Source organism: Coregonus lavaretus, assembly GCF_964263955.1.
Source record: "Coregonus lavaretus genome assembly, chromosome: 1".
NCBI classification, from domain to species: domain Eukaryota; kingdom Metazoa; phylum Chordata; class Actinopteri; order Salmoniformes; family Salmonidae; genus Coregonus; species Coregonus lavaretus.
This window is the reverse complement of record NC_139988.1, coordinates 5003755-5016616: the sequence shown is the minus strand read 5'-3', so window position 1 is coordinate 5016616 and position 12862 is coordinate 5003755.

Here is a 12862-nt window from a genome sequence, read left to right as displayed (position 1 = left end):
TGTAAGGTTTGCCTTGAGCAAGGCACTTAACCCTAATTTGCTCCAGGGGTGCCATACTACTATGGCTGACCCTGTAAAACAACACACTACACTGCACCTATCATACTACTATGTCTGACCCTGTAAAACAACACACTACACTGCACCTATCATACTACTATGTCTGACCCTGTAAAACAACACACTACACTGCACCTATCATACTACTATGTCTGACCCTGTAAAACAACACACTACACTGCACCTATCATACTACTATGTCTGACCCTGTAAAACAACACACTACACTGCACCTATCATACTACTATGTCTGACCCTGTAAAACAACACATTTCACTGCACAAAACTAGAGGCTTTAGCAAGGTGGAAGTACATTTAAACCAGAAATAACAACAAGGACCATTCTTAGTCCCAAATGGCACCCTATTCCCTATATTATAATAATAATAATAATAATAATAATAAATAATATGCCATTTAGCAGACGCTTTTATCCAAAGCGACTTACAGTCATGTGTGCATACATTTTTACGTATGGGTGGTCCCGGGGATCTAACCCACTACCCTGGCGTTACAAGCGCCATGCTCTACCAATTGAGCTACAGAGGACCACTATAGAACCCTATGGGCCCCGGTATAAAGTAGTGCACTATATAGAGGGATAGGGGGATAGGGTGCCATTTGGGACAAAGAATGGTCCTTGTTGTTATTTCTTGTTTAAATATACTTCCACATTGCTAAAGCCTCTAGTTTAGTTTACTCTATTGGTTCATTTATGGGGATATTGTTATTGTGTGTTATAATTTGATCTCTGATTAGCTGTCTTTCTGTCTAGCCTTTTCTAAAACTCTTGTTAAAGGATAAACTATTGGAAATTACAGCCTCTTGTCTCATTGATTTAATTCATGCATGTATTGTTTTGCCATTGAAAAGGGGATGCTGGTACGACTTCAACACACCTGTCCCCATCCCTATGATTTGTAATAGTTGAACACATTCAAAATAAAGATTTGTTGTCCACCATGTAAAGGTCCTGGTGCCAGTTAGATAGTGTAGCTGTCTGAAGTCTTCAGATGTGTGTTACTGTGTACGAGACAGCACAAATGTGGGGGTGTTAGTTTCATGTGGACCAACATTCCCAATCCCAAATTAATAGGGCATAAGGTCTAGGGGTTGGTGTTGAATTGGTCCATGTTGTTGTGCTCTGCAGCCTAGGGACAAGGTTAGGGGGTTATGAGTTCACTTGTTCTCAACTCCAACTATTTCCTAGGACCTGTCCAGAAACAACCCCTAGTCCCTACCCCCTAGATTTTCCAATACTTCCCCTCAGATCTCGACAAGTGCATAGGGCATAGGCAGTGGGGTCTAGGGGTCAGTTTGGGAATCGGGCCTAGTGTATTTAGAGCTTTCCCTAACTTGTAAAAATTCAGATGAAGATGCTTCCTCTTACTCAGATGATCGTTCTCTCCCTGTTATGTAGCCTACAACTGTAACCACCATTTTCACAGAACAGACTGGTTTTGGCTGACTGTTAGTCCTGTTGTTTCCTAATTCACCAGCTGACTGAATATTTACTGCCTTATACCTATTTTTGGAAGGTTTATGTCTTCAGAACTATGCTTGAACTTTTAATTCCAGGGTTGCTTCCCAAATGGCACCCTATTCCCTATAGAGTGCACTGTTTTTGACCATAGCCCCATGGACCCTGGTCAAATTAGTGCACTATATAGGGAATAGGGTGCCATTTGGGAAGCAACTAGATACATTTGCCTGTAAGTCTTTTTATTTCTGTTGACTTGGAGAGAAAGAGATTTTATTAACATGCAAGAGTGGAAATCTGTATTTCTTATTTGAACATATTTTCTCTCTGATGGTTATTGCAATACAATGGTTAATTTAATTGTAAATAAAACTTCTTTATTTTACCAGTATGTTTTTGTATTATTGCAGTCACAGGAAAAGATTATAACCACTGATCATTTTAAGTTATTTTAGCGTCCTGAACAAGGCCCCAGCCCTGATCTAGTCAGGCAGATGTGCGATCATCATAATATGACGTCATATTGGTTCTCTCATGGGGTGGTATACTGTTCCCTGGCAGATTCCTTACCAAACCATCTGTTCATGTATTGACTTTGGGTGACGTTCTCTAGTTCAGTGTTTTTTTTTTTTTTTAAGAACTCAGTCCAGCTTTAAACTTACTCTAGAAAGTTGTAATAGTAGATTGCACAAGGTGCAATTTCTAAATTGGGTAGTGCATCAACAGTTCCTCTTGTCATGTTAGTCATTGCATACCTTAGAGAGCTATTTATAACTTGTCAGAAATGTCCAGATCAACTAGTCCATGTCAGAAAAGTTTTGTTTTTTGCCCATAGATCATTTTGTCACATGAATACACATTAGACTGTAAGTCGCTTTGGATAAAAGCGTCTGCTAAATGGCATATTATTATTATTATTATTATTAGACATGGCAAATGTATAGAATTGCAAGACCATTAGCTTTAAACCTGCAACATTTTCTCCACCAAGGGTGTGAACAGTTTGTTTCATGAACAGTGCTTGTGCCCATAGAAATAGACGTGGCGCGGGATGTTCCCCAATGCTGGAAAGGTTTAGGTACCCCTGCTCTAGTCTAGTGGAATGAGATGTTCTGTTCCGTTTGCACAGCTGTTCGTGTGCCACAGACAGCACAAAGACTAACTCATTTTAATCTGAAGTCAGAGAAACCTCTCATAGAATATTTACATATACTGTATTTACCATGAGGGGGTTTTAGGACGTTCTTTTCATAGGGTGATAACCAGACTAAGCCGTTTTCTTCTGGTCTTTGAATCTTATATTTTTAAAGTGATATTTATGTCTTTTTTGAATGTTCAGTAAGGTAACATACAAATGATGGGGTGTAGGGACTACTATACAGAATCAACATGTTCCCAACCAAATGTTCCTGACTTGTGTGAATAAACCCAATCTCTTCCACAGAGGGCTGTAGGCTGTAAATGCTGTGAAGGTAGCTATGTAGGACCACGTCATGTGAAATCTACAACAACCCCATGCATCAACAGTATGTGTCCTGTCACAATGAAAGCTTGTTTTTCAGTAACATGTTTTTAAAGAACGCTTTCTTTCTTCAAAGGATCAAGTGAGAAAAGTCGGTTAAATGACACAGCGTTTGTTAGAAAGCTGACTGCTCCAGGCCAGGGTGTTTGTAGGGTTCTGAAATCCCTCAGCCAACCAGATCCCTATGTTGACACCTATGGAAACAAGACGTGGTGAGTCACAGTCACAGCCCATCCCAATTCATTCCCTCTCTCTTGGCCCTAGTAGTTTGCTGATTTAAAGGGTATTGGGGAAGTATGCAGTGTAGAGGTGGAGCTTACAGATCTGCTAACACCGAAGGGTTGCTTAGGAGTTACTCACTAGCTAACAACCACAACTGAACAATTATGACTTTGTGGCTATGTTAACTAGTGACAACCTACTTAGGGCCAAGAGGGACGTAAAGAGGGGCAGGGAATGAATTGGGACCGACAGACAGTGTGGAGCCCAGGGCCCATATTCACAAAGCGTTTTAGAGTAGGAGTGGTGATCTAGGATCAGTTTCGCCTTTTAGATCGTAATGAATAAGATTACATGGATAGGAGGGGACCTGGGCCCAGATTCACAAAACTTTCTTAAGAAGAAATGTCTTCTTAACTGCCATTTCTTCCTTAACTATAGACTTAAGAAGAAAGTTGCTATTCCTCAAAAAGGCACTATTTCAAATCAAATGTATTGGTTACATACACATGGTTAGCAGATGTTATTGCGAGTGTAGTGAAATGCTTGTGCTTCTAGTTCCGACAGTGCAGCAATATCTAGCAAGTAATATATAACAGTTCCACCACAAATATCTAATACACACAAATCTAAGTAAAGGAATGGAATAAGAATATATAAATATATGGATGAGCAATGTCATTATCATTATGAGAGTGGCATAGTCTAAGATGCAATAGATAGTATAGAATACAGTATATACATATGAGATGGGTAATGCAAGATATGTAAACATTAAAGTGGCAATATTAAAGTGACTAGTGTTCCATTTATTAAAGTGGTCAGTGATTTTCAAGTCTGTATGTAGGCAGCAGCCTCTCTGCTAGTGACGGCTGTTTAACAGTCAGATGGCCTTGAGATAGAAGCTGTTTTTCATTCTCTCGGGTCCCAGCTTTGATGCCCCTGTACTGTCCTCGCCTTCTGGATGATAGTGGGGTGAACAGGCAGTGGCTTGGGTGGTAGTTGTCCTTGATTATATTTTTGGCCTTCCTGTGACATCGGGTGATGTAGGTGTCCTGGAGGGCGGGTAGTTTGCCCCCGGTGATGCGTTGTGGTGAACGCACCACCCTCTGGAGAGCCCTGCGGTTGTGGGCTCTGCAGTTGCCATACCAGGCAGTGATACAGCCCGACAGGATGCTCTCAATTGTACACCTGTAAAAATTTGTGAGGGTTTTAGGTGACAGGCCAAATTTCTTCTGTCTCCTGAGGTTGAAGAGACGCTGTTGCGCCTTCTTTACCACACTGTCTGTGTGGGTGGACCATTTCAGTTTGTCAGTGATATGTACGCCGAGGAACTTTCCACCTTCTCCACTGCTGTCCCGTTGATGTGGATAGGGGGGTACACCCTCTGCTGTTTCCTGAAGTCCACGATCATCTCCTTTGTTTTGTTGACGTTGAGTGAGAGGTTATTTTCCTGGCACCACACTCCCAGAGCCCTCACCTCCTCCCTGTAGGCTGTCTCATCATTGTTGGTAATCAAGCCTACTACTGTTGTGTCGTCTGCAAACTTGATGATTGAGTTGGAGGCGTGCATGGCTACGCAGTCATGGGTGAACAGGGAGTACAGGAGGGGGCTGAGCACACACCCTTGTCGGGCCCCAGTGTTGAGGATCAGCGAAGTGGAGATGTTGTTTCCTACCTTCACCACCTGGGGGCCGCCCATCAGGAAGTCCAGGACCCAGTTGCACAGGGCGGGGTTCAGACCCAGGGCCTCAAGCTTGATGATGAGCCAGGGCCTCAAGCTTGATGATGAGCTTGGAGGGTACTATGGTGTTGAATGCTGAGCTATACTCAATGAACAGCATTCTTACATAGGTATTCCTCTTGTCCAGATTGGATAGGGCAGTGTGATGGCGATTGCATTGTCTGTGGATCTATTGGGGCGGTATGCAAATTGAAGTGGATCTAGGGTGACAGGTAAGGTGGAGGTGATATGATCCTTGACTAGTCTCTCAAAGCACTTCATGATGACAGAGGTGAGTGCTACGGGGCGATAGTAATTTAGTTCAGTTACCTTTGCATTCTTGGGTACAGGAACAATGGTGGACATCTTGAAGCATGTGGGGGGGGGCAGACTGGGATAGGGAGAGATTGAATATGTCCGTAAACACTCCAGCCAGCTGGTCTGTGCATGCTCTGAGGGCGCGGCTAGGAATGCCGTCTGGGCCAGCAGCCCTGCGAGGGTTAACACGTTTAAATGTCTTACTCATGTGGGCCACGGAGAAGGAGAGCCCACAGTCCTTGGTAGCTGGCCGCGTCAGTGGCACTGTGTTATCCTCAAAGCGGGCAAAGAACTTGTTTAGCTTGTCTGGCAGCAAGACGTTGGTGTCCGCGACATGGCTGGTTTTCCTATTGTAGTCCGTGATTGTCTGTAAACCCTGCCACAAACGTCTTGTGTCTGAGCCGTTGAATTGCGTCTCCACTTTGTCTCGATATTGAAGTTTTGCCTGTTTGATTGCCTTGCGGAGGGAACGACCACTCTGTTTGTATTCTGCCATATTCCCCGTCACCTTGCCATGGTTAAATGCGGTGGTTTGTGCTTTCAGTGTTTCGCGAATGCTGCCATCTATCCACAGTTTCTGGTTAGGGTAGGTTTTAATAGTCACAGTGGGTACGACATCTCCTATACACTTCCTTATAAACCCACGAATCAGGGTATACGTCTATGTTATTCTCAGAGGCTACCCGGAACATATCCCAGTCCGCGTGATCAAAACAATCTTGAAGTGTGGATTCCGATTGGTCAGACCAGCGTTGAATAGTCCTAAGCACGGGTGCTTCCTGTTAGAGTTTCTGCCTATAGGAAGGGAGGAGCAAAATGGAGTCGTGGTCAGATTTGCCGAAAGGAGGGCGGGGGAGGGCCTTGTATGCATAGCGGAAATGAGTGTAACCACGGTCCAGCATTTTTCCAACATGAGTGCTACAGTCAATATGCTGATAGAATTTAGGTAGCCTTTTTCTCAAATTTGCTTGGTTAAAATCCCCAGCTACAATAAATGCAGCCTCAGGATATATGGTTTCCAGTTTGCATAAAGTCCAGTGGAGTTCCTTGAGGGCCGTCGTGGTATCAGCTTGAGGGGAGATATACACGGCTGTAACAATAACCGAAGAGAATTCTCTTGGGAGATAATACGGTCAGCATTAGATTGTGAGGAATTCTAGGTCAGGTGAACAAAATTACTTGAGTTCCTGTATGTTGTTACAATTACACCATGAGTTGTTAGTCATGAAACATACCCCCCCCCACCCCTCTTCTTCCCGGAGAGATGTTTATTCCTGTTGGTGCGATGTACTGAGAACCCAGATGGCGGTATGGACGGGGAAAGTATATCCCGAGAGAGCCATGTTACCTTGAAACAGAGTATGTTACAATCCCAGATGTCTCTCTGGAAAGCAACCCTTGACCTAATCTCGTTCACTTTGTTGTCTAGGGACTGGACATTAGCGAGTAATATACTCGGAAGCAATAGGAGGTGTGCGAGCCTCCTAAGTCTGACTAGGAGACCGCTCCGGCTCCCTCTCCTACGGCGGCGTTGTTTTGGGTCGGCCTCTGGAATCAGTTCAAATGCCCTGGGTGGTGCGAACAAAGGATACGCTTCGGGAAAGTCTAATTCCTGGTCGTAGTGCTGGCAAGTTGACGCCGCTCTGATATCCAATAGTTCTTCCCGGCTGTATGTAATAACACTTAAGATTTTCTGGGCTAACAATGTAAGAAATAATACATTAAAAAAAACAAAATACTGCAAAGTTTCCTAAGGACTAGAAGCGAGGCAGCCCTCTCTGTCGGCGCCTAGAAGCGAGGCAGCCCTCTCTGTCGGCGCCTAGAAGCGAGGCAGCCCTCTCTGTCGGCACCGTATTTCTTATGTTTCTTGAAAATAAAGTTATTGGAAGTGTTCTTAATTCCCTTGTCTTAAACTCAGGGCAGTGAGAGAAAAAGCTCACGAAAGCAATTTAATATGTTTAATTCACTCACAAACTTCATCTGAAAGTTTCAGTATTGATTATTTTAAACCCAAGAACATGTTTTAGAACCATAATCTCATTAAGAAATATGCTAAAATTATTGCCATTGCTAGCTAGATAGCTGGCTAGAATGGTTGCCTAACAACAAACATCTTAAGAAGATTGGTAAGAAGATATTTGAGAAGAAAATCATTCAATCTTAAGGAATTGCACTTACAAACTATCTTATGAACTTATTTTTATTTTTTTCTTATGAAGCTTATTAAGTTTTTGCGTAAGAAGTGTTTTGTGAATCTGGGCCCTGATCCTAAATCAGCACTGGGCCCTGACTGTAGGTAACCTGCGGTGCCCCCTGGAGGCCCCTGTGTTCCTCTGTTTGACATTTTTATGTCAGGGTACCCCTATGTACCATAACCTTCAACCCTGTGACCCCTTCTCTAGTGATCAGGTTTTTTAAAACCTCCTTTAGTGGCTAATGTAAACCTCTTTAAGAGCCTCACAAGTGAAGATCATTAGGCCTGTTTCTTTGTGTTCCCATAATGCCGCATTTGTTGTTGTTTCTCTGATGCTGGCTGGGGTTGTGTTAGCTTTGTTGCTGATATGTTGGAGGTTTTGAAGTAGAGAGAGAGAGTGATAAAGAAAGAGAGAGACTAGAGAGTTCTACCTGGAGACAAAACACATCCTCATTGTCATCTTCTCCACTGTTGGACTACCTCCAGACATCCACATCGACCCACCGCCAAACTCCTTAATAGAACCAGAACAAAAATGCCTCCTCTGTCTTGTTTTATTCTAAAATAGCCCACTGACAAAAATCTCACTGCTTTTATCTGTTTTCATAAAGGGACACGTTCCAGGGGGAAATAAGGATCTACTGTTGGCCTTTCAGAATCACTTTCTGGTTTTCCATAGAATTCCATATTTTTTGTTATTACAGGACCATTTTGAAATAGGTACAAAGGTAAAGAGGATAGGAAGGACGGAAGGAAGGAGGGAGGGTGTATGTTGTTTCAGGAGGATGGAGAGCACATGGTCGACGGGCCATGCCGTCGGAATCTGGACAGTTTGGAATGTTGGAGATGATAATTTCTTTATTTTGTGTGTAAAGGGAAAAGGAACACAGGCTGGGAATGCTGCAGGTGGTATGTGACATGGGGCAGCTTTATCATCTGTTCACCTACTCTGCGTCTCACAAAGACACGGCGGTTGGAACCAAAAATTTAAAATTTGGACTCATCAGACCAAAGGACAGATTTTCACCGGTCTAATGTCCATTGCTCGTGTTTCTTGGCCCAAGCAAGTCTCTTCTTCTTATTGGTGTCCTTTAGTAGTGGTTTCTTTGCAGCAATTCAACCATGAAAGCCTGATTCACACAGTCTCCTCTGAACAGTTGATGTTGAGATGTGTCTGTTACTTGAACTCTGTGAAGTTGGTAACTCTAATGAACTAAGATCAAAGGTCTTGACATTTTCCGGATTGACTGACCTTCATGTCTTAAAGTAATGATGGACTGTCGTTTCTGTTTGCTTATTTGAGCTGTTCTTGCCATAATATGGACTTGGTCTTTTACCAAATAGGGCTTTCTTCTGTATACCACCCCTACTTTGTCACAACACAACTGATTGGCTCAAACACATTAAGAAGGAAAGAAATTCCACAAATTAACTTTTAACAAGGTGTCGTGGAAATTCTTACACAGGGACACTCGAAGTCAATCTTAAATCAATCATCGTTTAATGCAGCGTGCTGGAGAGGTTCCAACCAACTCTATGCACCATAGTACACGTCGATCAGGAGCTCTGCTGGGGCCGTCCCAGCAGTTGTCTTATATACGGCTATACACAGACAAGTTATATTTGCATGATTTAGCATTATAAATTCATCATTACCATTTTGTTTCATTCATGTGACCGACCAATACTGGTTCATAACATGTGACAGACCGATACCTCACGAGGCTTCTTCTCTCTAAGCTGACCTTGAAACTGAGATATCTTTTGTTCTCAAAACAAGGTCTGGGCGTACTGCCAAATTGCAGATACTGATAAGTGAGGATTCGTCCGATCAGTCACTTGCATGAACACAGAAATTGGTTATTAGAACAGTACATGAATGGAACATAGAAATGTATAGAATAGAAAAGCACCAACATTAAGATGTCCATCACATTCCATCCTCTTATCACTTGTGTGATAGTAATCATTACATTTTAATGTAATCATTTAGATTTTAGCTTCCCTCACAGGAGGTTCTATCAAAATATTCTATACTCCTATTAAAGTAAGGAAAATCAACATAGAAAAAAACCCACAATCATTTCAAACCCTTCATTCTGGGTTGTACAATCCAATTAGTATGGTAATACTATAATCATAATAAAGGTTATACTTCTATTAATGGGAGTGAGTATCAACAATACACACACATACACAAGGGATCTGTAGATTCAGAGGTGAATAAATCTCTCAATGTTAACCATTGTTTCCATATCACAATTGGGTTGGCTTGACCTATGTTTTTCACTAACTGTCCCTGGGACATCAACTTAGTCAAAATATCAAACCTTTTTGTTTAACAATTCTGCTAAGACCCTCAAAAGGTGCTGGCTCATCAGAGGTTGGTACTGGCTCACCAGAGGTTGGTGCTGGCTCACCAGCTCAGTATTCCACATAATGTAAACAGGTAAAGAGTTTAGGTGACCTTACCCTAAAGTTGTTAAACGAAAACAACCTTCCATCAGTACTCATCGTCTGTATCTACAGGGGGAAATGGGAGCTCATCTAGAGTTGGCAGCTCATTAGTTTCACCATCCTCTGGAGGAGCAGAAAACATGATAGCTGCTGAAATCTTATCAGCCAGAGAGGCACAGATCGCCTTACAGCATGTTAATAACATTTCACAGGGAAGAGAGAGAGAGCACAAGTTATAACAGTTTCACACCAACCTTGCTAAGAATGAGATTGGGGCAAGGTAGGCCCAAGCTACAATCTAGTTGCTCTCCTCACATTTTAGGGGCATAAAAGCCTTGCCTTTCCAAATCATAATTATAACTATTGATAAATTATCCAACCCAAATTTAGAATGACAGTCCTTAGTGCTTCATGTCGGTTCTATCACTTTAATTTAAGACCCTCAACTTAGCACACACCGATACTGGCAGAATGTACATTTTCATACAGTATATTCATCTCATCATTTCTAGCATTAACTTTCTAATCACTTGTGGTAATGAAAGATTGGTATCTCAATGCATTCTCAGTCTAAATTACTATACATTTCGCAGTGTGCAGACCTCCACAATCAACCTGATACCCCAAACAAACAATTTAGGATGTCTAAATCAATTACGGGCACAGTTGACCAACCCCCATTCCTCCCCAGCACTCAATCTTCTGGCGTCTCTTCATGTTCTTCTCCAGATAGTGTTTCAGTTCGTCCTTTTACTGGCACACGTTCAAAGTGGATGGCCCTTGATAATGTCTCTCACCTGAGCCACCACTGTCCTTTACAGTCTATTATGTCTTTGTCCATTTTCCTACCAGTACACCAGCAGCATGAGAGAAGCTTGGATGGGATCTCTTTCCATGCTCACTCCACGTGGACCCATGTCGCACTTCTGAGAGAAAAGGCTTGAGAGAAAAGGCAGTTGATAGCCTCGACTGGATGCTGTGTACAGGTTGCTGGCTCGGACTCAGGTTCCAGGTGTTGAAGGACCATAGTGAACGCCATTACTTCAGCCGGTTAGAGGGGGTTAAGGTTCACACTGTTTTCGGCCAAATTATCTTCCATGCATCTAGATACCATCTGTGGTCACCTTCGCCATAACCTCGAGAGAGGACAGTTTAGATTAGGGCATTTCTGACTCAGGAAATCCAGACAAACGATTTACTGTATGACAAATTATTACTACTACCTGATTCAGAACATGCTGATTTCTAAAACAAATGTCAAACGGAATAACAACACACAGTTGAAACCATTTAAGAAATATATTTTTCCAAATTGTCTTATAAATCAAATCATGGCGATCTCACTGCAGAGTTACAGGTCAGGGAGTTAGAGGACTAATCCTTAGGGAGAAATTCCGACCATCCAGTAGACCCAATCTGGTGAGATTTGTATTGAAGCAAGACAAAAACAAATAACAGCAATAGACTTCTTTATATAAACCTAGAGGTCGGGAAATCTTCAATCCATTTGAAGTAACTGTCAACCATTACCAACATATATTTTTCCTGTTACTGGCAGGCATGTGAAGAAAATAATTTTGTATATTTACCAAAGGTTCCTTTTACCGGCAGGACACATGACTCACACCGTGATTCATGAGTCTAAAAGAAACAACAATACTGCCTGTTAAATCAAAAATAAACAAATTAGAATAATTGTGTCCCATAAGGTAATGGTAAAATAGACTAGACAGGTGTCCCTCATTCATCACACATAGGACTATTGCTAAATTATAAACTTCTTCCTAATTATTTAGTGTTTACATAGCCCTTTCTAGTGAGGGTGATCAGGCCTCACCAGGAAGTCAGAACACATTTTTACATTTTACATTTTAGTCATTTAGCAGACGCTCTTATCCAGAGCGACTTACAGGAGCAATTAGGGTTAAGTGCCTTGCTCAAGGGCACATTTACGTCATTTAGCAGACGCTCTTATCCAGAGCGACTTACAAATTGGTGCATTCACCCTATAGCCAGTGGGAAAACCACTTTACACTTTTTTTTTTTTGGGGGGGGGGGGGGGGTAGAAGGATTACTTTATCCTATCCCAGGTATTCCTTAAAGAGGTGGGGTTTCAAATGTCTCCGGAAGGTGGTGAGTGACTCCGCTGTCCTGGCGTCGTGAGGGAGCTTGTTCCACCATTGGGGTGCCAGAGCAGCGAACAGTTTTGACTGGGCTGAGCGGGAACTATGCTTCCGCAGAGGAAGGGGAGCCAGCAGGCCAGAGGTGGATGAACGCAATGCCCTCGTTTGGGTGTAGGGACTGATCAGAGCCCGAAGGTACGGAGGTGCCGTTCCCCTCACTGCTCCATAGGCAAGCACCATGGTCTTGTAACGGATGCGAGCTTCAACTGGAAGACAGTGGAGTGTGCGGAGGAGGGGGGTGACGTGAGAGAACTTGGGAAGGTTGAACACCAGACGGGCTGCGGCATTCTGGATGAGTTGTAGGGGTTTAATGGCACAGGCAGGGAGGCCAGCCAACAGCGAGTTGCAGTAATCCAGACGGGAGATGACAAGTGCCTGGATTAGGACCTGTGCCGCTTCCTGTGTAAGGCAGGGTCGTACTCTCCGAATGTTGTAGAGCATGAACCTGCAGGAGCGGGTCACCGCCTTGATGTTAGCGGAGAACGACAGGGTGTTGTCCAGGGTCACGCCAAGGCTCTTCGCACTCTGGGAGGAGGACACAACGGAGTTGTCAACCGTGATGGCGAGATCATGGAACGGGCAGTCCTTCCCAGGGAGGAAGAGCAGCTCCGTCTTGCCAGGGTTCAGCTTGAGGTGGTGATCCGTCATCCATACTGATATGTCTGCCAGACATGCAGAGATGCGATTCGCCACCTGGTTATCAGAA